The sequence below is a fragment of the Corvus hawaiiensis genome, chromosome 21 (genome assembly GCF_020740725.1).
Source record: "Corvus hawaiiensis isolate bCorHaw1 chromosome 21, bCorHaw1.pri.cur, whole genome shotgun sequence".
Lineage (NCBI taxonomy): Eukaryota > Metazoa > Chordata > Aves > Passeriformes > Corvidae > Corvus > Corvus hawaiiensis.
Genome location: NC_063233.1, coordinates 12,777,847 through 12,804,782, shown reverse-complemented (window position 1 = coordinate 12,804,782; position 26,936 = coordinate 12,777,847).

The window sequence follows — 26,936 nt, the reverse complement described above, 5'->3', positions numbered from 1 at the left end:
ATCCTGAGGTAACAGACATGGTCGAAGCCTGCGCTAAGGTGGGATCTGGGAGCCAGAGAAGGTCTGCTTTGGCTGCGTTCCTGCAGCCTGTTCACGCATCTTCTGGTCGTGAACCAAAGCAACCAAAACAGGTGAAGAAACGGAAGCGGCCTAAGCCTAGCCAAAAAGAGAACACACCGATCCCCCAGTGCAAAAGGTGTGGCAGGCCAGGGCATTGCACGGGCTACTGTAGATCCCGGACTCATGCCAATGGTCAGCCTTTTTCGGGAAACTTCCGCCGGGGTGCAAGGAGGGGGAATTGCTCTCCGATGCAGTCGCTCCCCCAGAGAGTGGCACAGGTACAGGCACAGGCCTACCCAGCCACCCTAGAGACGGCACCCAGGGATCAGACGGCACCCACGGATCAGACGGGTTTGACGTCCACACCACAGCCGCAGTCGTCTTAGACTCTAGCGGTATTTATAAGGTTCCCTTGGATGCATATGGACCCTTAGCCCAGGGATCCAGTGCGATGCTGGTGGGAAAACCTGATGTTGCCCATCAAGGAATCTTAGTGCACTCAGGAGTTATTGATGCTGACTTTAAAGGTCAGATTTGCGCTATGGTCTCCACGCAAAAACCCCCTGTAACTATTCCTGAAAAGACCTGCCTTGCTAAATTGGTGCCTTTTAAGTCTTGTGTCCCCAGGATAGAGCAACAAACTCACGAAGATAATGGCAGTGGATCTACGGGACTTCCGCAGGCCTTCTGGACTGCAGACATCTCTGACCAAAGGCCACAGATGACATGTACCCTGATCCTGCCGAACGCCCGTCTGCCCCGGATTCAGCTTCGAGGTTTGATTGATACGGGTGCTGATGTAACTATCATCTCCTTCTCTGCGTGGCCTCCCTCATGGCCTTTAGCCCCGGTGGGATCGGCCATCGCAGGATTAGGAGGATCCACACAGAGCTATTTAAGCGAACAGCCTGTGGTGGTGAAGGATTTAGAGGGGCACACAGCTACAATTAGGCCTTATGTTGCTACCACTTCCCTTAACCTTTGGGGACGGGATGTGTTGGCAGCCTGGGGCATACGGATTGGGACAAATTTTTAGCAGGGGTCACTGTGTGCAAGGGCGCACAGTATCCTACACTGCCCTTGAGGTGGTTGATTAACACACCAATCCGAGTCAGGCTCTGCTCAGTTAGTTGAATTAAGGGCTGTTACCATGGCTTTTCAGCGATTCTCACAGGAACCTTTGAATTTGGTGACTGACTCTGCTTATGTAGCAGATATAACTCAACGCTTAGATTGTTCACTTCTGAAGGAGGTGAACAATGCGGCTCTGTTTTCACTGTTGCAAACCTTGTGGTCTGCGATTCAGGCTTGAGTGCATCCGTATTACATTCTGCACATTCGAAGCCACACCAATTTACCAGGGTTTCTAACAGAAGGCAATGCCAGGGCTGACATGCTGGCCAACCCTGCGTGGGTAGGGCCTCAGCCTGACAAAATTGCACAAGCCAAGGCATCGCACGGTTTCTTCCATCAAAGTGCACATACCCTGCAGAAGCAGTTCCATTTAACGCCAACCGAGGTGCGCGACATTGTCAGCGCTTGTGCTGACTGTCATGGACTCGCTGCGCCTTTGCCAGCGGGGGTAAACCCCAGAGGGCTAAAAGCCTTGCAGATTTGGCAAACGGATGTAACTCACATCCCAGAATTTGGTCGGCTGAAATATGTGCACGTGTCTATTGACACTTTCTCCTCGGCTATGTGGGCTACTGCTCACACTGGAGAGAAGGGCCGTGATGTCATTGCCCATTGGAAATTGGCTTTCTCAGTCCTGGGCGTGCCAGCTTCTGTGAAAACCGATAATGGTCCTGCCTACGCCTCGGAGAAGATGCGGCAGTTTTTACACCTATGGGGTGTAGACCATACCTTTGGTATCCCACATTCTCCTACTGGCCAAGCCATTGTCGAACGCGCTCATGGTACCTTGAAGCGTGTTTTGGACAAACAGAAAAGGGGAATGCATGGAGAAACCCCACAGAGCCGACTAGCAAAAGCTTTGTATACAATTAATCACCTTACAGTACCACAAAATTCAAATAATCCTGTTATTCTGAATCATTTTCTCTCATTGCAGTCTGCAGGCGACAGACAGCTGCCCCGGGCAAAAGTCTGGGTACGGAATTTACTCACTAACCAATGGGAAGGCCCACATGAGCTTATCGTTTGGGGTCGTGGGTATGCTTGCGTTTCCACAGATACTGGAGTACAGTGGCTACCTTCAAAATGCGTTCACCCTGACCTGCGGCACCAGAGGCAGAACAGGCAACCTCCAAATGATGACCAGAACGCCAACCATCCAAATGGCGACCAGAATGTAGATCATCAGCCTAATGACTCTTCTGATGACGACCAGGATGTCAACCATCAGGCAGATGGTCCTTCTACAAGCAGAGACTGGGATGGTCCTTCCACAAGCAGAGACTGAATTTTGAATTTCTTGTTACGGAGTCAGATAGTTAAAGCCTTAAGGACATTTTTAGAATTAATAACTGATGTAGATTTCTATTTAGGATTAATAGTAGGGTTGTTATCTTATAAAACAAAAAGGGGGAATTGTAGGTACAAAAATGCTGTTAGTGAGGATCTTCTTGTTATTTTTCTAAGTCCGTGAGATACTTTTCTCTCTCACAGAAGAGGTAGCAGGGAATGTAAACAACCAAGCCACCTGCAACCTTGGAAAGTCTTGTTTATGGTATAGTAGAAAATATTTTGATAATGGATGTTTTAGGATTTTGGCCAATCACCCCCAAGGGGTGGCTGGTCCTTTGTCCAATTAGACTATGAAGAAAAAAGTCTATAAAAGAGTTTGTAAAATAATTAAATAAATCAATCTTGCTGCACAATTCCTGCCTGCTGGATCTTCTTCTCCTCCTCCCTATAGCTGCGGGACACGGTGATATACCGTAGGAACCAGGCCTGCGGTAATAGTTCTGTACTGTCACAATTGTCTCCTTGATGCCATGAGCCCCTGCAGTGTCACAATGGCTCCTTGCTTCCATGAGGAACACAAAAGCTTTGCATCAACACTGAGCAACAGCTGCTGAACACACCTGGGAGCATCTGCTTGCATCAAAAGAGGGCTTCAAGCTGAGAATGGCAGCAGCAGCTTCCATCTGCAACAGAGAGCCAGGCAAAGGACAGGGACAGAGAATTCAGTGGAAAGACTGCGAGAATTCTGCTCCCAGAGATCATTCCTGCTCACAGTGTCCCTTGTAGAAAGGGGACATCATTGCAGGCAGCCTGGACTGAGCATGTGGGTTTGGTTGTCTAGGGAACCTGCTCAGGCTTTTCCATTCTTTCCTTACAAACAGGAAAACTTCTCTGGGCCTGTGTGCAGGCAGAGCCCTGAGGAGAGCACTTGCCACATGGTGCTGTGGGCTGGGACAGCCAGCTGCAGAGCTGAAGGGAAGAAGCCCCGCTGTGTCACAATGGCTCCTTGGCTTCATGTGCATCACCTGTGTCACCATGGTCTCCTTGATTCCATGAGGCCCCACTGTGTCACAATGGCTCCTTGGCTTCATGTGCATCACCTGTGTCACCATGGACTCCTTGATTCCATGAGGCCCCACTTTGTCACAATGGCTCCTTGCTTCCATGAGGTTCCGCAGTGTCACCAGGCTCACCTTTGATCCACAATGTCATAATGGACAATTGCTTCCATGTGGCCCCACTGTGTCACAATAGCCCCTTGGTTCCATAGGTTTTCTAGAATGTAATGTATAATTTTCTACAATGTAACAATGGACTCCTTGGTTCTGTGAGCTCCCCTGCTTTTTGCAGAGGTGTCTTTGGTTCCAACAAGGCCCCAGTGCACCCTGGCTTGCATGCGCATCTGGAGTATCACAAAGGCTCCTTGGTTCCACGAGGTCTTGCTGTGTCACAATGGATGCTGTGCTCCATGAGGCCCTCCAAAGTCATCATGGAGCCTTGATTCCATGTGCTTCCATTGTGTCCCAGGGATCGCCTTGGTTCCATCAGTTTCCTTAGTGGCACAATGCTCTCCATGCTTCCATGATTGCCCACAATGTCACAATGCTCTCCATGCTTCCATGAGGCCCTGCTGTGCCACAATGGTCCCCTTGTGTCCATGAGGCCCCGCTGTGTCCCAATGGACGGATGGTTCCATGAGGTTCCGTGCTGTCCCCATGGTCTTCTTGAATCCGCAGTGTAACAATGGACCATTGCTTCCAGGCGGCCTCTCTGTGTCACAAGGGGCTCCTTGATTCCATGATTCGCCACGGTGTCACCATGGAGCCTTGTTTCTAGGAGGTTCTGTAGTGTCACAATTGTCTCCTTGATGCCATGAGCCCCTGCAGTGTCACAATGGCTCCTTGCTTCCATGAGGAACACAAAAGCTTTGCATCAACACTGAGCAACAGCTGCTGAACACACCTGGGAGCACCTGCTTGCATCAAAAGAGGGCTTCAAGCAGAGAATGGCAGCAGCAGCTTCCATCCGCAACAGAGAGCCAGGGAAAGGACAGGGACAGAGAATTCCGTGGAAAGACTGCGGGAATTCTGCTCCCAGAGATCATTCCTGCTCACAGTGTCCCTTGTAGAAAGGGGACATCATTGCAGGCAGCCTGGACTGAGTATGTGGGTTTGTTGTTGAGGAAAGCTGCTCAGGCTTTTTCATTCTTTCCTTACAAACAGGAAAACTTCTCTGGGCCTGTGTGCAGGCAGAGCCCTGAGGAGAGCACTCGGCACATGGTGCCTCGGGCTGGGACAGCCAGCTGCAGAGCTGAAGGGAAGAAGCCCCGCTGTGTCACAATGGCTCCTTGGCTTCATGTGCATCACCTGTGTCACCATGGTCTCCTTGATTCCATGAGGCCCCACTGTGTCACAATGGCTCCTTGGCTTCATGTGCATCACCTGTGTCACCATGGTCTCCTTGATTCCATGAGCCCCCACTTTGTCACAATGGCTCCTTGCTTCCATGAGGTTCCGCAGTGTCACCATGCTCACCTTTGATCCACATTGTCATAATGGACAACTGCTTCCATGTGGCCCCACTGTGTCACAATAGCCCCTTGGTTCCATAGGTTTTCTAGAATGTAATGTATAATTTTCTACAATGTAACAATGGACTCCTTGGTTCTGTGAGCTACCCTGCTTTTTGCAGAGGTGTCCTTGGTTCCAACAAGGCCCCTCTGTGTCTCAGTGCACCCTGGCTTCCATGCGCATCTGGAGTATCACAAAGGCTCCTTGGTTCCACGAGGTCTTGCTGTGTCACAATGGATCCTGTGCTCCATGTGGCCCTCCAAAGTCATCATGGAGCCTTGATTCCATGTGCTTCCATTGTGTCCCAGTGATCGCCTTGGTTCCATCAGTTTCCTTAGTGGCACAATGCTCTCCATGCTTCCATGATTGCCCACAATGTCACAATGCTCTCCATGCTTCCATGAGGCCCTGCTTTGCCACAATGGTCCCCTTGTGTCCATGAGGCCCCGCTGTGTCCCAATGGACGGATGGTTCCATGAGGTTCCGTGCTGTCCCCATGGTCTTCTTGAATCCGCAGTGTAACAATGGACCATTGCTTCCAGGCGGCCTCTCTGTGTCACAAGGGGCTCCTTGATTCCAAGATTCGCCATGGTGTCACCATGGAGCCTTGTTTCTAGGAGGTTCTGTAGTGTCACAATTGTCTCCTTGATGCCATGAGCCCCTGCAGTGTCACAATGGCTCCTTGCTTCCATGAGGAACACAAAAGCTTTGCATCAACACTGAGCAACAGCTGCTGAACACACCTGGGAGCATCTGCTTGCATCAAAAGAGGGCTTCAAGCAGAGAATGGCACCAGCAGCTTCCATCTGCAACAGAGAGCCAGGCAAAGGACAGGGACAGGGAATTCCGTGGAAAGACTGCGAAAATTCTGCTCCCAGAGATCATTCCTGCTCACAGTGTCCCTTGTAGAAAGGGGACATCATTGCAGGCAGCCTGGACTGAGCATGTGGGGTTTGTTGTTTAGGAAAGCTGCTCAGGCTTTTCCATTCTTTCCTTACAAACAGGAAAACTTCTCTGGGCCTGTGTGCAGGCAGAGCCCTGAGGAGAGCACTTAGCATATGGTGCCTCGGTGTGGGACAGCCAGCTGCAGAGCTGAAGGGAAGAAGCCCCGCTGGGTCACAATGGCTTCTTGGCTTCATGTGCATCACCTGTGTCACCATGGTCTCCTTGATTCCATGAGGCCCCACTGTGTCACAATGGCTCCTTGGCTTCATGTGCATCACCTGTGTCACCATGGTCTCCTTGATTCCATCAGGCCCCACTGTGTCACAATGGCTCCTTGGCTTCATGTGCATCACCTGTGTCACCATGGTCTCCTTGATTCCATGAGGCCCCACTGGGTCACAATGGCTCCTTGGCTTCATGTGCATCACCTGTGTCACCATGGTCTCCTTGATTCCATGAGGCCCCACTGGGTCACAATGGCTCCGTGGCTTCCATGTGGCCCCACTGTGTCACAATGGTCTCTTTGCTTCCATAGGTTTTCTATTGTAACAATGTACTCCTTGGTTCTGTGAGCTACCCTGCTTTTTGCAGAGGTGTCTTTGGTTCCAACAAGGCCCTGCTGTGTCTCATGAGGAACACATTTCCATGTGGTTCCATGATTCGCCATGGTGTCACCATGGAGCCTTGTTTCTAGGAGGTTCTGTAGTGTCACAATTGTCTCCTTGATGCCATGAGCCCCTGCAGTGTCACAATGGCTCCTTGCTTCCATGAGGAACACAAAAGCTTTGCATCAACACTGAGCAACAGCTGCTGAACACACCTGGGAGCATCTGCTTGCATCAAAAGAGGGCTTCAAGCAGAGAATGGCAGCAGCAGCTTCCATCTGCAACAGAGAGCCAGGGAAAGGACAGGGACAGAGAATTCTGTGGAAAGACTGCGAGAATTCTGCTCCCAGAGATCATTCCTGCTCACAGTGTCCCTTGTAGAAAGGGGACATCATTGCAGGCAGCCTGGACTGAGCATGTGGGTTTGGTTGTCTAGGGAACCTGCTCAGGCTTTTCCATTCTTTCCTTACAAACAGGAAAACTTCTCCTGGGCCTGTGTGCAGGCAGAGCCCTGAGGAGAGCACTTGGAACATGGTGCTGTGGGCTGGGACAGCCAGCTGAAGAGCTCAAGGGAAGAAGCCCCACTGTGTCACAATGGCTCCTTGGCTTCATGTGCATCACCTGTGTCACCATGGTCTCCTTGATTCCATGAGGCCCCACTGTGTCACAATGGCTCCTTGGCTTCATGTGCATCACCTGTGTCACCATGGTCTCCTTGATTCCATGAGGCCCCACTGGGTCACAATGGCTCCTTGGCTTCATGTGCATCACCTGTGTCACCATGGTCTCCTTGATTCCATGAGGCCCCACTGTGTCACAATGGCTCCTTGGCTTCATGTGCATCACCTGTGTCACAATGGTCTCCTTGATTCCATGAGGCCCCACTGGGTCACAATGGCTCCTTGGCTTCATGTGCATCACCTGTGTCACCATGGTCTCCTTGATTCCATGAGGCCCCACTGTGTCACAATGGCTCCTTGGCTTCATGTGCATCACCTGTGTCACAATGGTCTCCTTGATTCCATGAGGCCCCACTGGGTCACAATGGCTCCGTGGCTTCCATGTGGCCCCACTGTGTCACAATGGCCCCTTGCTTCCATAGGTTTTCTATTGTAACAATGGACTCCTTGGTTCTGTGAGCTACCCTGCTTTTTGCAGTGGTGTCTTTGGTTCCAACAAGGCCCTGCTGTGTCTCATGAGGAACACATTTCCATGTGGTTCCATGATTCCCCACGGTGTCACCATGGAGCCTTCTTTCTAGGAGGTTCTGAAGTGTCACAATTGTCTCCTTGATGCCATGAGCCCCTGCAGTGTCACAATGGCTCCTTGCTTCCATGAGGAACACAAAAGCTTTGCGTCAACACTGAGCAACAGCTGCTGAACACACCTGGGAGCATCTGCTTGCATCAAAAGAGGGCTTCAAGCTGAGAAAGGCACCAGCAGCTTCCATCTGCAACAGAGAGCCAGGCAAAGGACAGGGACAGAGAATTCCGTGGAAGGACTGTGAGAATTCTGCTCCCAGAGATCATTCCTGCTCACAGTATCCCTTGTAGAAAGGGGACATCATTGCAGGCAGCCTGGACTGAGCATGTGGGTTTGGTTGTCTAGGGAACCTGCTCAGGCTTTTCCATTCTTTCCTTACAAACAGGAAAACTTCTCTGGGCCTGTGTGCAGGCAGAGGCCTGAGGAGAGCAGTTGGCACATAGTGCTGTGGGCTGGGACAGCCAGCTGCAGAGCTGAAGGGAAGAAGCCCCGCTGTGTCACAATGGCTCCTTGGCTTCATGTGCATCACCTGTGTCACCATGGTCTCCTTGATTCCATGAGGCCCCACTGTGTCACAATGGCTCCTTGGCTTCATGTGCATCACCTGTGTCACCATGGTCTCCTTGATTCCATGAGGCCCCACTGTGTCACAATGGCTCCTTGGCTTCATGTGCATCACCTGTGTCACCATGGTCTCCTTGATTCCATGAGGCCCCACTGGGTCACAATGGCTCCTTGGCTTCATGTGCATCACCTGTGTCACCATGGTCTCCTTGATTCCATGAGGCCCCACTGGGTCACAATGGCTCCTTGGCTTCCATGAGGCCCCACTGTGTCACAATGGTCTCCTTGATTCCATGAGGTTCCGCAGTGTCACCATGCTCACCTTTGATCCACATTGTCATAATGGACAATTGCTTCCATGTGGCCCCACTGTGTCACAATAGCCCCTTGGTTCCAAAGGTTTTCTAGAATGTAATGTATAATTTTCTACAATGTAACAATGGACTCCTTGGTTCTGTGAGCTACCCTGCTTTTTGCAGAGGTGTCTTTGGTTCCAACAAGGCCCTGCTGTGTCTCAGTGCACCCTGGCTTCCATGCGCATCTGGAGTATCACAAAGGCTCCTTGGTTCCACGAGGTCTTGCTGTGTCACAATGGATGCTGTGCTCCATGAGGCCCTCCAAAGTCATCATGGAGCCTTGATTCCATGTGCTTCCATTGTGTCCCAGGGATCGCCTTGGTTCCATCAGTTTCCTTAGTGGCACAATGCTCTCCATGCTTCCATGATTGCCCACAATGTCACAATGCTCTCCATGCTTCCATGAGGCCCTGCTTTGCCACAATGGTCCCCTTGTGTCCATGAGGCCCCACTGTGTCCCAATGGACGGATGGTTCCATGAGGTTCCGTGCTGTCCCCATGGTCTTCTTGAATCCGCAGTGTAACAATGGACCATTGCTTCCAGGCGGCCTCTCTGTGTCACAAGGGGCTCCTTGATTCCATGATTCGCCACGGTGTCACCATGGAGCCTTGTTTCTAGGAGGTTCTGTAGTGTCACAATTGTCTCCTTGATGCCATGAGCCCCTGCAGTGTCACAATGGCTCCTTGCTTCCATGAGGAACACAAAAGCTTTGCATCAACACTGAGCAACAGCTGCTGAACACACCTGGGAGCACCTGCTTGCATCAAAAGAGGGCTTCAAGCAGAGAATGGCAGCAGCAGCTTCCATCTGCAACAGAGAGCCAGGCAAAGGACAGGGACAGAGAATTCCGTGGAAAGACTGCGAGAATTCTGCTCCCAGAGATCATTCCTGCTCACAGTGTCCCTTGTAGAAAGGGGACATCATTGCAAGCAGGCTGGACTGAGTATGTGGGTTTGTTGTTCAGGAAACCTGCTCAGGCTTTTCCATTCTTTCCTTACATCAGGAAAACTTTCCTGGGCCTGTGTGCAGGCAGAGCCCTGAGGAGAGCAGATGGCACATGGTGCCGTGGGCTGGGACGGCCAGCTGCAGAGCTGAAGGGAAGAAGACCGGTTGTGTCACAATGGCTCCTTGGGTTCATGTGCATCACCTGTGTCACCATGGTCTCCTTGATTCCATGAGGCCCCACTGTGTCACAATGGCTCCTTGGCTTCATGTGAATCACCTGTGTCACCATGGTCTCCTTGATTCCATGAGGCCCCACTGTGTCACAATGGCTCCTTGGCTTCATGTGCATCACCTGTGTCACCATGGTCTCCTTGATTCCATGAGGCCCCACTGTGTCACAATGGCCCCTTGCTTCCATAGGTTTTCTATTGTAACAATGGACTCCTTGGTTCTGTGAGCTACCCTGCTTTTTGCAGAGGTGTCTTTGGTTCCAACAAGGCCCTGCTGCGTCTCATGAGGAACACATTTCCATGTGGTTCCATGATTCCCCACGGTGTCACCATGGAGCCTTCTTTCTAGGAGGTTCTGTAGTGTCACAATTGTCTCCTTGATGCCATGAGCCCCTGCAGTGTCACAATGGCTCCTTGCTTCCATGAGGAACACAAAAGCTTTGCATCAACACTGAGCAACAGCTGCTGAACACACCTGGGAGCATCTGCTTGCATCAAAAGAGGGCTTCAAGCTGAGAAAGGCACCAGCAGCTTCCATCTGCAACAGAGAGCCAGGCAAAGGACAGGGACAGGGAATTCCGTGGAAAGACTGCGAGAATTCTGCTCCCAGACATCATTCCTGCTCACAGTGTCCCTTGTAGAAAGGGGACATCATTGCAGGCAGCCTGGACTGAGCATGTGGGTTTGGTTGTCTAGGGAACCTGCTCAGGCTTTTTCATTCTTTCCTTACAAACAGGAAAACTTCTCTGGGCCTGTGTGCAGGCAGAGCCCTGAGGAGAGCACTTGGCACATGGTGCTGTGGGCTGGGACAGCCAGCTGCAGAGCTGAAGGGAAGAAGCCCCACAGTGTCACAATGGCTCCTTGGCTTCATGTGCATCACCTGTGTCACCATGGTCTCCTTGATTCCATCAGGCCCCACTGTGTCACAATGGCTCCTTGGCTTCATGTGCATCACCTGTGTCACCATGGTCTCCTTGATTCCATGAGGCCCCACTGTGTCACAATGGCTCCTTGGCTTCATGTGCATCACCTGTGTCACCATGGTCTCCTTGATTCCATGAGGCCCCACTGGGTCACAATGGCTCCTTGGCTTCATGTGCATCACCTGTGTCACCATGGTCTCCTTGATTCCATGAGGCCCCACTGGGTCACAATGGCTCTGTGGCTTCCATGTGGCCCCACTGTGTCACAATGGTCTCCTTGCTTCCATAGGTTTTCTATTGTAACAATGGACTCCTTGGTTCTGTGAGCTACCCTGCTTTTGGTAGAGGTGTCTTTGGTTCCAACAAGGCCCTGCTGCGTCTCATGAGGAACACATTTCCATGTGGTTCCATGATTCCCCACGGTGTCATCATGGAGACTTGTTTCTAGGAGGTTCTGTAGTGTCACAATTGTCTCCTTGATGCCATGAGCCCCTGCAGTGTCACAATGGCTCCTTGCTTCCATGAGGAACACAAAAGCTTTGCATCAACACTGAGCAACAGCTGCTGAACACACCTGGGAGCATCTGCTTGCATCAAACGAGGGCTTCAAGATGAGAAAGGCACCAGCAGCTTCCATCTGCAACAGAGAGCCAGGCAAAGGACAGGGACAGAGAATTCAGTGGAAAGACTGTGAGAATTCTGCTCTCAGAGATCATTCCTGCTCACAGTGTCCCTTGTAGAAAGGGGACATCATTGCAGGCAGCCTGGACTCAGCATGTGGGGTTTGTTGTTTAGGAAAGCTGCTCAGGCTTTTCCATTCTTTCCTTACAAACAGGAAAACTTCTCTGGGCCTGTGTGCAGGCAGAGTCCTGAGGAGAGCAGTTGGCACATAGTGCTGTGGGCTGGGACAGCCAGCTGCAGAGCTGAAGGGAAGAAGCCCCGCTGTGTCACAATGGCTCCTTGGCTTCATGTGCATCACCTGTGTCACCATGGTCTCCTTGATTCCATCAGGCCCCACTGGGTCACAATGGCTCCTTGGCTTCATGTGCATCACCTGTGTCACCATGGTCTCCTTGATTCCATGAGGCCCCACTGGGTCACAATGGCTCCTTGGCTTCATGTGCATCACCTGTGTCACCATGGTCTCCTTGATTCCATGAGGCCCCACTGTGTCACAATGGCTCCTTGGCTTCATGTGCATCACCTGTGTCACCATGGTCTCCTTGATTCCATGAGGCCCCACTGTGTCACAATGGCCCCTTGGCTTCATGTGCATCACCTGTGTCACCATGGTCTCCTTGATTCCATGAGGCCCCACTGTGTCACAATGGCTCCTTGGCTTCATGTGCATCACCTGTGTCACCATGGTCTCCTTGATTCCATGAGGCCCCACTGTGTCACAATGGCTCCTTGGCTTCATGTGCATCACCTGTGTCACCATGGTCTCCTTGATTCCATGAGGCCCCACTGGGTCACAATGGCTCCTTGGCTTCATGTGCATCACCTGTGTCACCATGGTCTCCTTGATTCCATGAGGCCCCACTGTGTCATAATGGCTCCTTGGCTTCATGTGCATCACCTGTGTCACCATGGTCTCCTTGATTCCATGAGGCCCCACTTTGTCACAATGGCTCCTTGCTTCCATGAGGTTCCGCAGTGTCACCATGCTCACCTTTGATCCACATTGTCATAATGGACAATTGCTTCCATGTGGCCCCACTGTGTCACAATAGCCCCTTGGTTCCATAGGTTTTCTAGAATGTAATGTATAATTTTCTACAATGTAACAATGGACTCCTTGGTTCTGTGAGCTCCCCTGCTTTTTGCAGAGGTGTCTTTGGTTCCAACAAGGCCCCTCTGTGTCTCAGTGCACCCTGGCTTGCATGCGCATCTGGAGTATCACAAAGGCTCCTTGGTTCCACGAGGTCTTGCTGTGTCACAATGGATGCTGTGCTCCATGAGGCCCTCCAAAGTCATCATGGAGCCTTGATTCCATGTGCTTCCATTGTGTCCCAGGGATCGCCTTGGTTCCATCAGTTTCCTTAGTGGCACAATGCTCTCCATGCTTCCATGATTGCCCACAATGTCACAATGCTCTCCATGCTTCCATGAGGCCCTGCTTTGCCACAATGGTCCCCTTGTGTCCATGAGGCCCCGCTGTGTCCCAATGGACGGATGGTTCCATGAGGTTCCGTGCTGTCCCCATGGTCTTCTTGAATCCGCAGTGTAACAATGGACCATTGCTTCCAGGCGGCCTCTCTGTGTCACAAGGGGCTCCTTGATTCCATGATTCGCCACGGTGTCACCATGGAGCCTTGTTTCTAGGAGGTTCTGTAGTGTCACAATTGTCTCCTTGATGCCATGAGCCCCTGCAGTGTCACAATGGCTCCTTGCTTCCATGAGGAACACAAAAGCTTTGCATCAACACTGAGCAACAGCTGCTGAACACACCTGGGAGCACCTGCTTGCATCAAAAGAGGGCTTCAAGCAGAGAATGGCAGCAGCAGCTTCCATCTGCAACAGAGAGCCAGGCAAAGGACAGGGACAGAGAATTCAGTGGAAAGACTGTGAGAATTCTGCTCTCAGAGATCATTCCTGCTCACAGTGTCCCTTGTAGAAAGGGGACATCATTGCAAGCAGGCTGGACTGAGTATGTGGGTTTGTTGTTCAGGAAACCTGCTCAGGCTTTTCCATTCTTTCCTTACATCAGGAAAACTTTCCTGGGCCTGTGTGCAGGCAGAGCCCTGAGGAGAGCAGATGGCACATGGTGCCGTGGGCTGGGACGGCCAGCTGCAGAGCTGAAGGGAAGAAGACCGGTTGTGTCACAATGGCTCCTTGGGTTCATGTGCATCACCTGTGTCACCATGGTCTCCTTGATTCCATGAGGCCCCACTGTGTCACAATGGCTCCTTGGCTTCATGTGAATCACCTGTGTCACCATGGTCTCCTTGATTCCATGAGGCCCCACTGTGTCACAATGGCTCCTTGGCTTCATGTGCATCACCTGTGTCACCATGGTCTCCTTGATTCCATGAGGCCCCACTGTGTCACAATGGCCCCTTGCTTCCATAGGTTTTCTATTGTAACAATGGACTCCTTGGTTCTGTGAGCTACCCTGCTTTTTGCAGAGGTGTCTTTGGTTCCAACAAGGCCCTGCTGCGTCTCATGAGGAACACATTTCCATGTGGTTCCATGATTCCCCACGGTGTCACCATGGAGCCTTGTTTCTAGGAGGTTCTGTAGTGTCACAATTGTCTCCTTGATGCCATGAGCCCCTGCAGTGTCACAATGGCTCCTTGCTTCCATGAGGAACACAAAAGCTTTGCATCAACACTGAGCAACAGCTGCTGAACACACCTGGGAGCATCTGCTTGCATCAAAAGAGGGCTTCAAGCTGAGAAAGGCACCAGCAGCTTCCATCTGCAACAGAGAGCCAGGCAAAGGACAGGGACAGGGAATTCCGTGGAAAGACTGCGAGAATTCTGCTCCCAGACATCATTCCTGCTCACAGTGTCCCTTGTAGAAAGGGGACATCATTGCAGGCAGCCTGGACTGAGCATGTGGGTTTGGTTGTCTAGGGAACCTGCTCAGGCTTTTTCATTCTTTCCTTACAAACAGGAAAACTTCTCTGGGCCTGTGTGCAGGCAGAGCCCTGAGGAGAGCACTTGGCACATGGTGCCTCGGTGTGGGACAGCCAGCTGCAGAGCTGAAGGGAAGAAGCCCCGCTGTGTCACAATGGCTCCTTGGCTTCATGTGCATCACCTGTGTCACCATGGTCTCCTTGATTCCATGAGGCCCCACTGTGTCACAATGGCTCCTTGGCTTCATGTGCATCACCTGTGTCACCATGGTCTCCTTGATTCCATGAGGCCCCACTGGGTCACAATGGCTCTGTGGCTTCCATGTGGCCCCACTGTGTCACAATGGTCTCCTTGCTTCCATAGGTTTTCTATTGTAACAATGGACTCCTTGGTTCTGTGAGCTACCCTGCTTTTGGTAGAGGTGTCTTTGGTTCCAACAAGGCCCTGCTGCGTCTCATGAGGAACACATTTCCATGTGGTTCCATGATTCCCCACGGTGTCATCATGGAGTCTTGTTTCTAGGAGGTTCTGTAGTGTCACAATTGTCTCCTTGATGCCATGAGCCCCTGCAGTGTCACAATGGCTCCTTGCTTCCATGAGGAACACAAAAGCTTTGCATCAACACTGAGCAACAGCTGCTGAACACACCTGGGAGCATCTGCTTGCATCAAACGAGGGCTTCAAGATGAGAAAGGCACCAGCAGCTTCCATCTGCAACAGAGAGCCAGGCAAAGGACAGGGACAGAGAATTCAGTGGAAAGACTGTGAGAATTCTGCTCTCAGAGATCATTCCTGCTCACAGTGTCCCTTGTAGAAAGGGGACATCATTGCAGGCAGCCTGGACTCAGCATGTGGGGTTTGTTGTTTAGGAAAGCTGCTCAGGCTTTTCCATTCTTTCCTTACAAACAGGAAAACTTCTCTGGGCCTGTGTGCAGGCAGAGTCCTGAGGAGAGCAGTTGGCACATAGTGCTGTGGGCTGGGACAGCCAGCTGCAGAGCTGAAGGGAAGAAGCCCCGCTGTGTCACAATGGCTCCTTGGCTTCATGTGCATCACCTGTGTCACCATGGTCTCCTTGATTCCATCAGGCCCCACTGGGTCACAATGGCTCCTTGGCTTCATGTGCATCACCTGTGTCACCATGGTCTCCTTGATTCCATGAGGCCCCACTGTGTCACAATGGCTCCTTGGCTTCATGTGCATCACCTGTGTCACCATGGTCTCCTTGATTCCATGAGGCCCCACTGTGTCACAATGGCTCCTTGGCTTCATGTGCATCACCTGTGTCACCATGGTCTCCTTGATTCCATGAGGCCCCACTGTGTCACAATGGCTCCTTGGCTTCATGTGCATCACCTGTGTCACCATGGTCTCCTTGATTCCATGAGGCCCCACTGGGTCACAATGGCTCCTTGGCTTCATGTGCATCACCTGTGTCACCATGGTCTCCTTGATTCCATGAGGCCCCACTGTGTCACAATGGCTCCTTGGCTTCATGTGCATCACCTGTGTCACCATGGTCTCCTTGATTCCATGAGGCCCCACCGTGTCACAATGGCTCCTTGGCTTCATGTGCATCACCTGTGTCACCATGGTCTCCTTGATTCCATGAGGCCCCACTGTGTCATAATGGCTCCTTGGCTTCATGTGCATCACCTGTGTCACCATGGTCTCCTTGATTCCATGAGGCCCCACTTTGTCACAATGGCTCCTTGCTTCCATGAGGTTCCGCAGTGTCACCATGCTCACCTTTGATCCACATTGTCATAATGGACAATTGCTTCCATGTGGCCCCACTGTGTCACAATAGCCCCTTGGTTCCATAGGTTTTCTAGAATGTAATGTATAATTTTCTACAATGTAACAATGGACTCCTTGGTTCTGTGAGCTCCCCTGCTTTTTGCAGAGGTGTCTTTGGTTCCAACAAGGCCCCTCTGTGTCTCAGTGCACCCTGGCTTGCATGCGCATCTGGAGTATCACAAAGGCTCCTTGGTTCCACGAGGTCTTGCTGTGTCACAATGGATGCTGTGCTCCATGAGGCCCTCCAAAGTCATCATGGAGCCTTGATTCCATGTGCTTCCATTGTGTCCCAGGGATCGCCTTGGTTCCATCAGTTTCCTTAGTGGCACAATGCTCTCCATGCTTCCATGATTGCCCACAATGTCACAATGCTCTCCATGCTTCCATGAGGCCCTGCTTTGCCACAATGGTCCCCTTGTGTCCATGAGGCCCCGCTGTGTCCCAATGGACGGATGGTTCCATGAGGTTCCGTGCTGTCCCCATGGTCTTCTTGAATCCGCAGTGTAACAATGGACCATTGCTTCCAGGCGGCCTCTCTGTGTCACAAGGGGCTCCTTGATTCCATGATTCGCCACGGTGTCACCATGGAGCCTTGTTTCTAGGAGGTTCTGTGTAGGTACAAAAATGCTGTTAGTGAGGATCTTCTTGTTATTTTTCTAAGTCCGTGAGATACTTTTCTCTCTCACAGAAGAGGTAGCAGGGAATGTAAACAACCAAGCCACCTGCAACCTTGGAAAGTCTTGTTTATGGTATAGTAGAAAATATTTTGATAATGGATGTTTTAGGATTTTGGCCAATCACCCCCAAGGGGTGGCTGGTCCTTTGTCCAATTAGACTATGAAGAAAAAAGTCTATAAAAGAGTTTGTAAAATAATTAAATAAATCAATCTTGCTGCACAATTCCTGCCTGCTGGATCTTCTTCTCCTCCTCCTCCCTATAGCTGCGGGACACGGTGATATACCGTAGGAACCAGGCCTGCGGTAATATTTGGTGCTGCCCGACGTGATTTGCACTCTCTGACGTGTCCTGCTGCTGCGAGCCAAGCCGAATTCCTGTAGAGGTACGCTGTTCCTTTTACCCCCCCAGGACCGGGAGGTCCGACAGAACTGAGAAATGGAGAACAGCGGCTCACAGAATGACGCTGTCGTACTGGTCTGGAAAGGTGTGTTTAGCATATTGCAAACCTCCATTCCTGAAAACTCAGTTCGGGAATTATTAGACTGGGCTACTTTAAAAGGGATTTCCATGGACAGAGATACTGCCCTGGACTTTGCCTTATGGCAGGAACTCGGCTCTGCTGTCCGACACGAGCTCCCGACTGGGGAGCCGGCAGCGTTAGGATTATACAAAACCTGGCGTTCATTATTTTTTCTGCTGACAGCCCTTGACTGTCATAGCAGGGCTGGATCGCCTGTCTCGGTGATGAGTGACGGAGGAATGTCCGAGGGGGGCCCCGCTGACTGGGCTTCTGGGGCAAGTGATGGTGGATTCGGAATAACCCCCCCGGCTCCACAGGCAGAGCCTGCGCCGGCTCACCCTGCACAGTCTCAGGACTCCGCAGCCCCCAGGAACCCCGCGCCGCCAGAGGCGGGGGGGTCAGGGCAGAGGCAGGGTGCACAGCCTGCCTTGCCGTTCAGCTGGACGGCAGCCACGGCTTATCCAGGGCCGCAAATCAGCGGCTTAGCCAACTGGACGCCCAGAGAGCGTCCTAGTTCGGTTCCGTATGCACCTGGATCTAACTTAGCGGGCGTAGCGCCGGGCGTGCCCCCCCCGGAACTGCCTGGCTGTGCTCCGCTGCCCTCCCTGGCGCTGGACTGTTCTGCGCAGTCGCAAAACCGAGCCATGGACCCTTTTATGCAGCATTTGCCCTTTCTGGCAGAGCTGCGAAACCTATCCCAAAGGATGGGGGACTTGCTCAGCCTTTTAGAGCGGCGAATGCCCGAGCCCGCGCCGCAAGCGGCGCCAGCGCCGGCCGTGCCGCCCGCGCCGCCCGCGGCCCCCCCGCCAGAAGCGGGAGACGCAGCTCCGAGCCGAGAAACGGCGCAGCCGGCGGCGAAACCGGGAACAGCGCTGCCGCGGGAAAACGCGGAAGCGGCGGCGGCTGCTGAGCGGCGGGCAGAAGCGGCGGCGCCGGGAGCGCCCGCAGAGAACGGACCGGCAGCGGCGCCGGGCGCGTCCGCAGAGCGCCGGCCAGAGACGGCGGCGCCGAGCGCGCCCGGGGAGCGCGAAGCAGCGGCGGAAGCGGCAACCGCGCCGAACGCGGCTGCTGTGCGGGAGACGAGCGCGGCGCCGACCGCGGCGCCGGGCGCAGCCGTAGTTCCAGAGTCGGCTGCAGCTTCAGTACCGGCTCGGTCGGAACTGGCCGAGACGGCCTCCCGTAAAGAGACTGCTGTACAAACTGCCGCGCAGCCAGCTGCAGTCTGTCCTGTCTGTTCTGGCTCTGGCGAACCTAGCCAAAGTGCCTCCCCTCCCCGTACATTTCTGTTCCCTCCCAGCACCCCAAAGTTGCCTTTGCCTGATGATTCCTCGTCCGGAAGTGAGGCAGATGAGGTTCTGGCCTCAGGTCGTCAGGCGGCTGTAGCCGCGCGGCGAAGAAAAAGGCTGCGCCGGTCTCGCCCTTGGACCTTTCCGGACTGCACGGTAACAGTGCGTCCGACGCATCATAATCGCTTCCTAGAGTCTCTTAAGGTGCAAGCATTGGGGGAGGGTGACTGGAGGTTATTAGAAATCCTTGGACTGCCAAATAGATCTGAGGATTCTGGGGGTAACCGGGGAGCTGTTACACTCCATCCGCAGGCTGTGCCCGACGTTCAGGATGGTACTGGTTCCCCAAAAGAGATCCGAGCTTTCCCAGTGTATAAGGCTCTCCCAGATTCAGGGGAGCATGACAAGCATGAGGTAATTGCTTGGAAAGTTGCCCAGGACCTCCAATCCAAGGTGGCACAATATGGGCTGGGTTCTGCTGAGGTTATGCAAGCAATAAGGGTGATAAATACAGATTTGCTTTCTCCATTTGATATCAGACACTTAGGTCAAATTCTATTTCAACCTGTACAATTTACAGTTTTTGAGACAACCTGGAGAAAGCTGGCCAAGAAGACTGCATTAGCAAATTTGCAGCTCCCTGCTGCTGATCCTAGACAGACAGCAGGAGTGGATGCTTTGATGGGGACTGGTCCCTTCTCTGATCCCAGTCTACAGGGTAACTTGCCCTCTAGCATCCTGCAGCAAGCACAACAGGTCGGCATGGCTGCCCTGTTAAAAACCATAGAGTTGTCAGCACCCAGAAAGCGATATACTGAAATAGTTCAAGGGAAATCAGAGTCATTCCTTTCTTTTGTAGAGAAAGTTGCTGCTTCTCTTGAGAAGCAGGTTGAAGATGACGGGTTAAGACAGTTGTTGTTAAGGCAGTTAGTGAGAGATAACGCAAACGAGGAGTGCAGAAAAATCATAGATGCCTTACCAGGGGATCCTGAGGTAACAGACATGGTCGAAGCCTGCGCTAAGGTGGGATCTGGGAGCCAGAGAAGGTCTGCTTTGGCTGCGTTCCTGCAGCCTGTTCACGCATCTTCTGGTCGTGAACCAAAGCAACCAAAACAGGTGAAGAAACGGAAGCGGCCTAAGCCTAGCCAAAAAGAGAACACACCGATCCCCCAGTGCAAAAGGTGTGGCAGGCCAGGGCATTGCACGGGCTACTGTAGATCCCGGACTCATGCCAATGGTCAGCCTTTTTCGGGAAACTTCCGCCGGGGTGCAAGGAGGGGGAATTGCTCTCCGATGCAGTCGCTCCCCCAGAGAGTGGCACAGGTACAGGCACAGGCCTACCCAGCCACCCTAGAGACGGCACCCAGGGATCAGACGGCACCCACGGATCAGACGGGTTTGACGTCCACACCACAGCCGCAGTCGTCTTAGACTCTAGCGGTATTTATAAGGTTCCCTTGGATGCATATGGACCCTTAGCCCAGGGATCCAGTGCGATGCTGGTGGGAAAACCTGATGTTGCCCATCAAGGAATCTTAGTGCACTCAGGAGTTATTGATGCTGACTTTAAAGGTCAGATTTGCGCTATGGTCTCCACGCAAAAACCCCCTGTAACTATTCCTGAAAAGACCTGCCTTGCTAAATTGGTGCCTTTTAAGTCTTGTGTCCCCAGGATAGAGCAACAAACTCACGAAGATAATGGCAGTGGATCTACGGGACTTCCGCAGGCCTTCTGGACTGCAGACATCTCTGACCAAAGGCCACAGATGACATGTACCCTGATCCTGCCGAACGCCCGTCTGCCCCGGATTCAGCTTCGAGGTTTGATTGATACGGGTGCTGATGTAACTATCATCTCCTTCTCTGCGTGGCCTCCCTCATGGCCTTTAGCCCCGGTGGGATCGGCCATCGCAGGATTAGGAGGATCCACACAGAGCTATTTAAGCGAACAGCCTGTGGTGGTGAAGGATTTAGAGGGGCACACAGCTACAATTAGGCCTTATGTTGCTACCACTTCCCTTAACCTTTGGGGACGGGATGTGTTGGCAGCCTGGGGCATACGGATTGGGACAAATTTTTAGCAGGGGTCACTGTGTGCAAGGGCGCACAGTATCCTACACTGCCCTTGAGGTGGTTGATTAACACACCAATCCGAGTCAGGCTCTGCTCAGTTAGTTGAATTAAGGGCTGTTACCATGGCTTTTCAGCGATTCTCACAGGAACCTTTGAATTTGGTGACTGACTCTGCTTATGTAGCAGATATAACTCAACGCTTAGATTGTTCACTTCTGAAGGAGGTGAACAATGCGGCTCTGTTTTCACTGTTGCAAACCTTGTGGTCTGCGATTCAGGCTTGAGTGCATCCGTATTACATTCTGCACATTCGAAGCCACACCAATTTACCAGGGTTTCTAACAGAAGGCAATGCCAGGGCTGACATGCTGGCCAACCCTGCGTGGGTAGGGCCTCAGCCTGACAAAATTGCACAAGCCAAGGCATCGCACGGTTTCTTCCATCAAAGTGCACATACCCTGCAGAAGCAGTTCCATTTAACGCCAACCGAGGTGCGCGACATTGTCAGCGCTTGTGCTGACTGTCATGGACTCGCTGCGCCTTTGCCAGCGGGGGTAAACCCCAGAGGGCTAAAAGCCTTGCAGATTTGGCAAACGGATGTAACTCACATCCCAGAATTTGGTCGGCTGAAATATGTGCACGTGTCTATTGACACTTTCTCCTCGGCTATGTGGGCTACTGCTCACACTGGAGAGAAGGGCCGTGATGTCATTGCCCATTGGAAATTGGCTTTCTCAGTCCTGGGCGTGCCAGCTTCTGTGAAAACCGATAATGGTCCTGCCTACGCCTCGGAGAAGATGCGGCAGTTTTTACACCTATGGGGTGTAGACCATACCTTTGGTATCCCACATTCTCCTACTGGCCAAGCCATTGTCGAACGCGCTCATGGTACCTTGAAGCGTGTTTTGGACAAACAGAAAAGGGGAATGCATGGAGAAACCCCACAGAGCCGACTAGCAAAAGCTTTGTATACAATTAATCACCTTACAGTACCACAAAATTCAAATAATCCTGTTATTCTGAATCATTTTCTCTCATTGCAGTCTGCAGGCGACAGACAGCTGCCCCGGGCAAAAGTCTGGGTACGGAATTTACTCACTAACCAATGGGAAGGCCCACATGAGCTTATCGTTTGGGGTCGTGGGTATGCTTGCGTTTCCACAGATACTGGAGTACAGTGGCTACCTTCAAAATGCGTTCACCCTGACCTGCGGCACCAGAGGCAGAACAGGCAACCTCCAAATGATGACCAGAACGCCAACCATCCAAATGGCGACCAGAATGTAGATCATCAGCCTAATGACTCTTCTGATGACGACCAGGATGTCAACCATCAGGCAGATGGTCCTTCTACAAGCAGAGACTGGGATGGTCCTTCCACAAGCAGAGACTGAATTTTGAATTTCTTGTTACGGAGTCAGATAGTTAAAGCCTTAAGGACATTTTTAGAATTAATAACTGATGTAGATTTCTATTTAGGATTAATAGTAGGGTTGTTATCTTATAAAACAAAAAGGGGGAATTGTAGGTACAAAAATGCTGTTAGTGAGGATCTTCTTGTTATTTTTCTAAGTCCGTGAGATACTTTTCTCTCTCACAGAAGAGGTAGCAGGGAATGTAAACAACCAAGCCACCTGCAACCTTGGAAAGTCTTGTTTATGGTATAGTAGAAAATATTTTGATAATGGATGTTTTAGGATTTTGGCCAATCACCCCCAAGGGGTGGCTGGTCCTTTGTCCAATTAGACTATGAAGAAAAAAGTCTATAAAAGAGTTTGTAAAATAATTAAATAAATCAATCTTGCTGCACAATTCCTGCCTGCTGGATCTTCTTCTCCTCCTCCCTATAGCTGCGGGACACGGTGATATACCGTAGGAACCAGGCCTGCGGTAATAGTTCTGTACTGTCACAATTGTCTCCTTGATGCCATGAGCCCCTGCAGTGTCACAATGGCTCCTTGCTTCCATGAGGAACACAAAAGCTTTGCATCAACACTGAGCAACAGCTGCTGAACACACCTGGGAGCATCTGCTTGCATCAAAAGAGGGCTTCAAGCTGAGAATGGCAGCAGCAGCTTCCATCTGCAACAGAGAGCCAGGCAAAGGACAGGGACAGAGAATTCAGTGGAAAGACTGCGAGAATTCTGCTCCCAGAGATCATTCCTGCTCACAGTGTCCCTTGTAGAAAGGGGACATCATTGCAGGCAGCCTGGACTGAGCATGTGGGTTTGGTTGTCTAGGGAACCTGCTCAGGCTTTTCCATTCTTTCCTTACAAACAGGAAAACTTCTCTGGGCCTGTGTGCAGGCAGAGCCCTGAGGAGAGCACTTGGCACATGGTGCTGTGGGCTGGGACAGCCAGCTGCAGAGCTGAAGGGAAGAAGCCCCGCTGTGTCACAATGGCTCCTTGGCTTCATGTGCATCACCTGTGTCACCATGGTCTCCTTGATTCCATGAGGCCCCACTGTGTCACAATGGCTCCTTGGCTTCATGTGCATCACCTGTGTCACCATGGACTCCTTGATTCCATGAGGCCCCACTTTGTCACAATGGCTCCTTGCTTCCATGAGGTTCCGCAGTGTCACCAGGCTCACCTTTGATCCACAATGTCATAATGGACAATTGCTTCCATGTGGCCCCACTGTGTCACAATAGCCCCTTGGTTCCATAGGTTTTCTAGAATGTAATGTATAATTTTCTACAATGTAACAATGGACTCCTTGGTTCTGTGAGCTCCCCTGCTTTTTGCAGAGGTGTCTTTGGTTCCAACAAGGCCCCAGTGCAGCCTGGCTTGCATGCGCATCTGGAGTATCACAAAGGCTCCTTGGTTCCACGAGGTCTTGCTGTGTCACAATGGATGCTGTGCTCCATGAGGCCCTCCAAAGTCATCATGGAGCCTTGATTCCATGTGCTTCCATTGTGTCCCAGGGATCGCCTTGGTTCCATCAGTTTCCTTAGTGGCACAATGCTCTCCATGCTTCCATGATTGCCCACAATGTCACAATGCTCTCCATGCTTCCATGAGGCCCTGCTGTGCCACAATGGTCCCCTTGTGTCCATGAGGCCCCGCTGTGTCCCAATGGACGGATGGCTCCATGAGGTTCCGTGCTGTCCCCATGGTCTTCTTGAATCCGCAGTGTAACAATGGACCATTGCTTCCAGGCGGCCTCTCTGTGTCACAAGGGGCTCCTTGATTCCATGATTCGCCACGGTGTCACCATGGAGCCTTGTTTCTAGGAGGTTCTGTAGTGTCACAATTGTCTCCTTGATGCCATGAGCCCCTGCAGTGTCACAATGGCTCCTTGCTTCCATGAGGAACACAAAAGCTTTGCATCAACACTGAGCAACAGCTGCTGAACACACCTGGGAGCACCTGCTTGCATCAAAAGAGGGCTTCAAGCAGAGAATGGCAGCAGCAGCTTCCATCCGCAACAGAGAGCCAGGGAAAGGACAGGGACAGAGAATTCCGTGGAAAGACTGCGGGAATTCTGCTCCCAGAGATCATTCCTGCTCACAGTGTCCCTTGTAGAAAGGGGACATCATTGCAGGCAGCCTGGACTGAGTATGTGGGTTTGTTGTTGAGGAAAGCTGCTCAGGCTTTTTCATTCTTTCCTTACAAACAGGAAAACTTCTCTGGGCCTGTGTGCAGGCAGAGCCCTGAGGAGAGCACTCGGCACATGGTGCCTCGGGCTGGGACAGCCAGCTGCAGAGCTGAAGGGAAGAAGCCCCGCTGTGTCACAATGGCTCCTTGGCTTCATGTGCATCACCTGTGTCACCATGGTCTCCTTGATTCCATGAGGCCCCGGTGTGTCACAATGGCTCCTTGGCTTCATGTGCATCACCTGTGTCACCATGGTCTCCTTGATTCCATGAGCCCCCACTTTGTCACAATGGCTCCTTGCTTCCATGAGGTTCCGCAGTGTCACCATGCTCACCTTTGATCCACATTGTCATAATGGACAACTGCTTCCATGTGGCCCCACTGTGTCACAATAGCCCCTTGGTTCCATAGGTTTTCTAGAATGTAATGTATAATTTTCTACAATGTAACAATGGACTCCTTGGTTCTGTGAGCTACCCTGCTTTTTGCAGAGGTGTCCTTGGTTCCAACAAGGCCCCTCTGTGTCTCAGTGCACCCTGGCTTCCATGCGCATCTGGAGTATCACAAAGGCTCCTTGGTTCCACGAGGTCTTGCTGTGTCACAATGGATCCTGTGCTCCATGTGGCCCTCCAAAGTCATCATGGAGCCTTGATTCCATGTGCTTCCATTGTGTCCCAGTGATCGCCTTGGTTCCATCAGTTTCCTTAGTGGCACAATGCTCTCCATGCTTCCATGATTGCCCACAATGTCACAATGCTCTCCATGCTTCCATGAGGCCCTGCTTTGCCACAATGGTCCCCTTGTGTCCATGAGGCCCCGCTGTGTCCCAATGGACGGATGGTTCCATGAGGTTCCGTGCTGTCCCCATGGTCTTCTTGAATCCGCAGTGTAACAATGGACCATTGCTTCCAGGCGGCCTCTCTGTGTCACAAGGGGCTCCTTGATTCCAAGATTCGCCATGGTGTCACCATGGAGCCTTGTTTCTAGGAGGTTCTGTAGTGTCACAATTGTCTCCTTGATGCCATGAGCCCCTGCAGTGTCACAATGGCTCCTTGCTTCCATGAGGAACACAAAAGCTTTGCATCAACACTGAGCAACAGCTGCTGAACACACCTGGGAGCATCTGCTTGCATCAAAAGAGGGCTTCAAGCAGAGAATGGCACCAGCAGCTTCCATCTGCAACAGAGAGCCAGGCAAAGGACAGGGACAGGGAATTCCGTGGAAAGACTGCGAAAATTCTGCTCCCAGAGATCATTCCTGCTCACAGTGTCCCTTGTAGAAAGGGGACATCATTGCAGGCAGCCTGGACTGAGCATGTGGGGTTTGTTGTTTAGGAAAGCTGCTCAGGCTTTTCCATTCTTTCCTTACAAACAGGAAAACTTCTCTGGGCCTGTGTGCAGGCAGAGCCCTGAGGAGAGCACTTAGCATATGGTGCCTCGGTGTGGGACAGCCAGCTGCAGAGCTGAAGGGAAGAAGCCCCGCTGGGTCACAATGGCTTCTTGGCTTCATGTGCATCACCTGTGTCACCATGGTCTCCTTGATTCCATGAGGCCCCACTGTGTCACAATGGCTCCTTGGCTTCATGTGCATCACCTGTGTCACCATGGTCTCCTTGATTCCATCAGGCCCCACTGTGTCACAATGGCTCCTTGGCTTCATGTGCATCACCTGTGTCACCATGGTCTCCTTGATTCCATGAGGCCCCACTGTGTCACAATGGCTCCTTGGCTTCATGTGCATCACCTGTGTCACCATGGTCTCCTTGATTCCATGAGGCCCCACTGGGTCACAATGGCTCCGTGGCTTCCATGTGGCCCCACTGTGTCACAATGGTCTCTTTGCTTCCATAGGTTTTCTATTGTAACAATGTACTCCTTGGTTCTGTGAGCTACCCTGCTTTTTGCAGAGGTGTCTTTGGTTCCAACAAGGCCCTGCTGTGTCTCATGAGGAACACATTTCCATGTGGTTCCATGATTCGCCATGGTGTCACCATGGAGCCTTGTTTCTAGGAGGTTCTGTAGTGTCACAATTGTCTCCTTGATGCCATGAGCCCCTGCAGTGTCACAATGGCTCCTTGCTTCCATGAGGAACACAAAAGCTTTGCATCAACACTGAGCAACAGCTGCTGAACACACCTGGGAGCATCTGCTTGCATCAAAAGAGGGCTTCAAGCAGAGAATGGCAGCAGCAGCTTCCATCTGCAACAGAGAGCCAGGGAAAGGACAGGGACAGAGAATTCTGTGGAAAGACTGCGAGAATTCTGCTCCCAGAGATCATTCCTGCTCACAGTGTCCCTTGTAGAAAGGGGACATCATTGCAGGCAGCCTGGACTCAGCATGTGGGTTTGGTTGTCTAGGGAACCTGCTCAGGCTTTTCCATTCTTTCCTTACAAACAGGAAAACTTCTCCTGGGCCTGTGTGCAGGCAGAGCCCTGAGGAGAGCACTTGGAACATGGTGCTGTGGGCTGGGACAGCCAGCTGAAGAGCTCAAGGGAAGAAGCCCCACTGTGTCA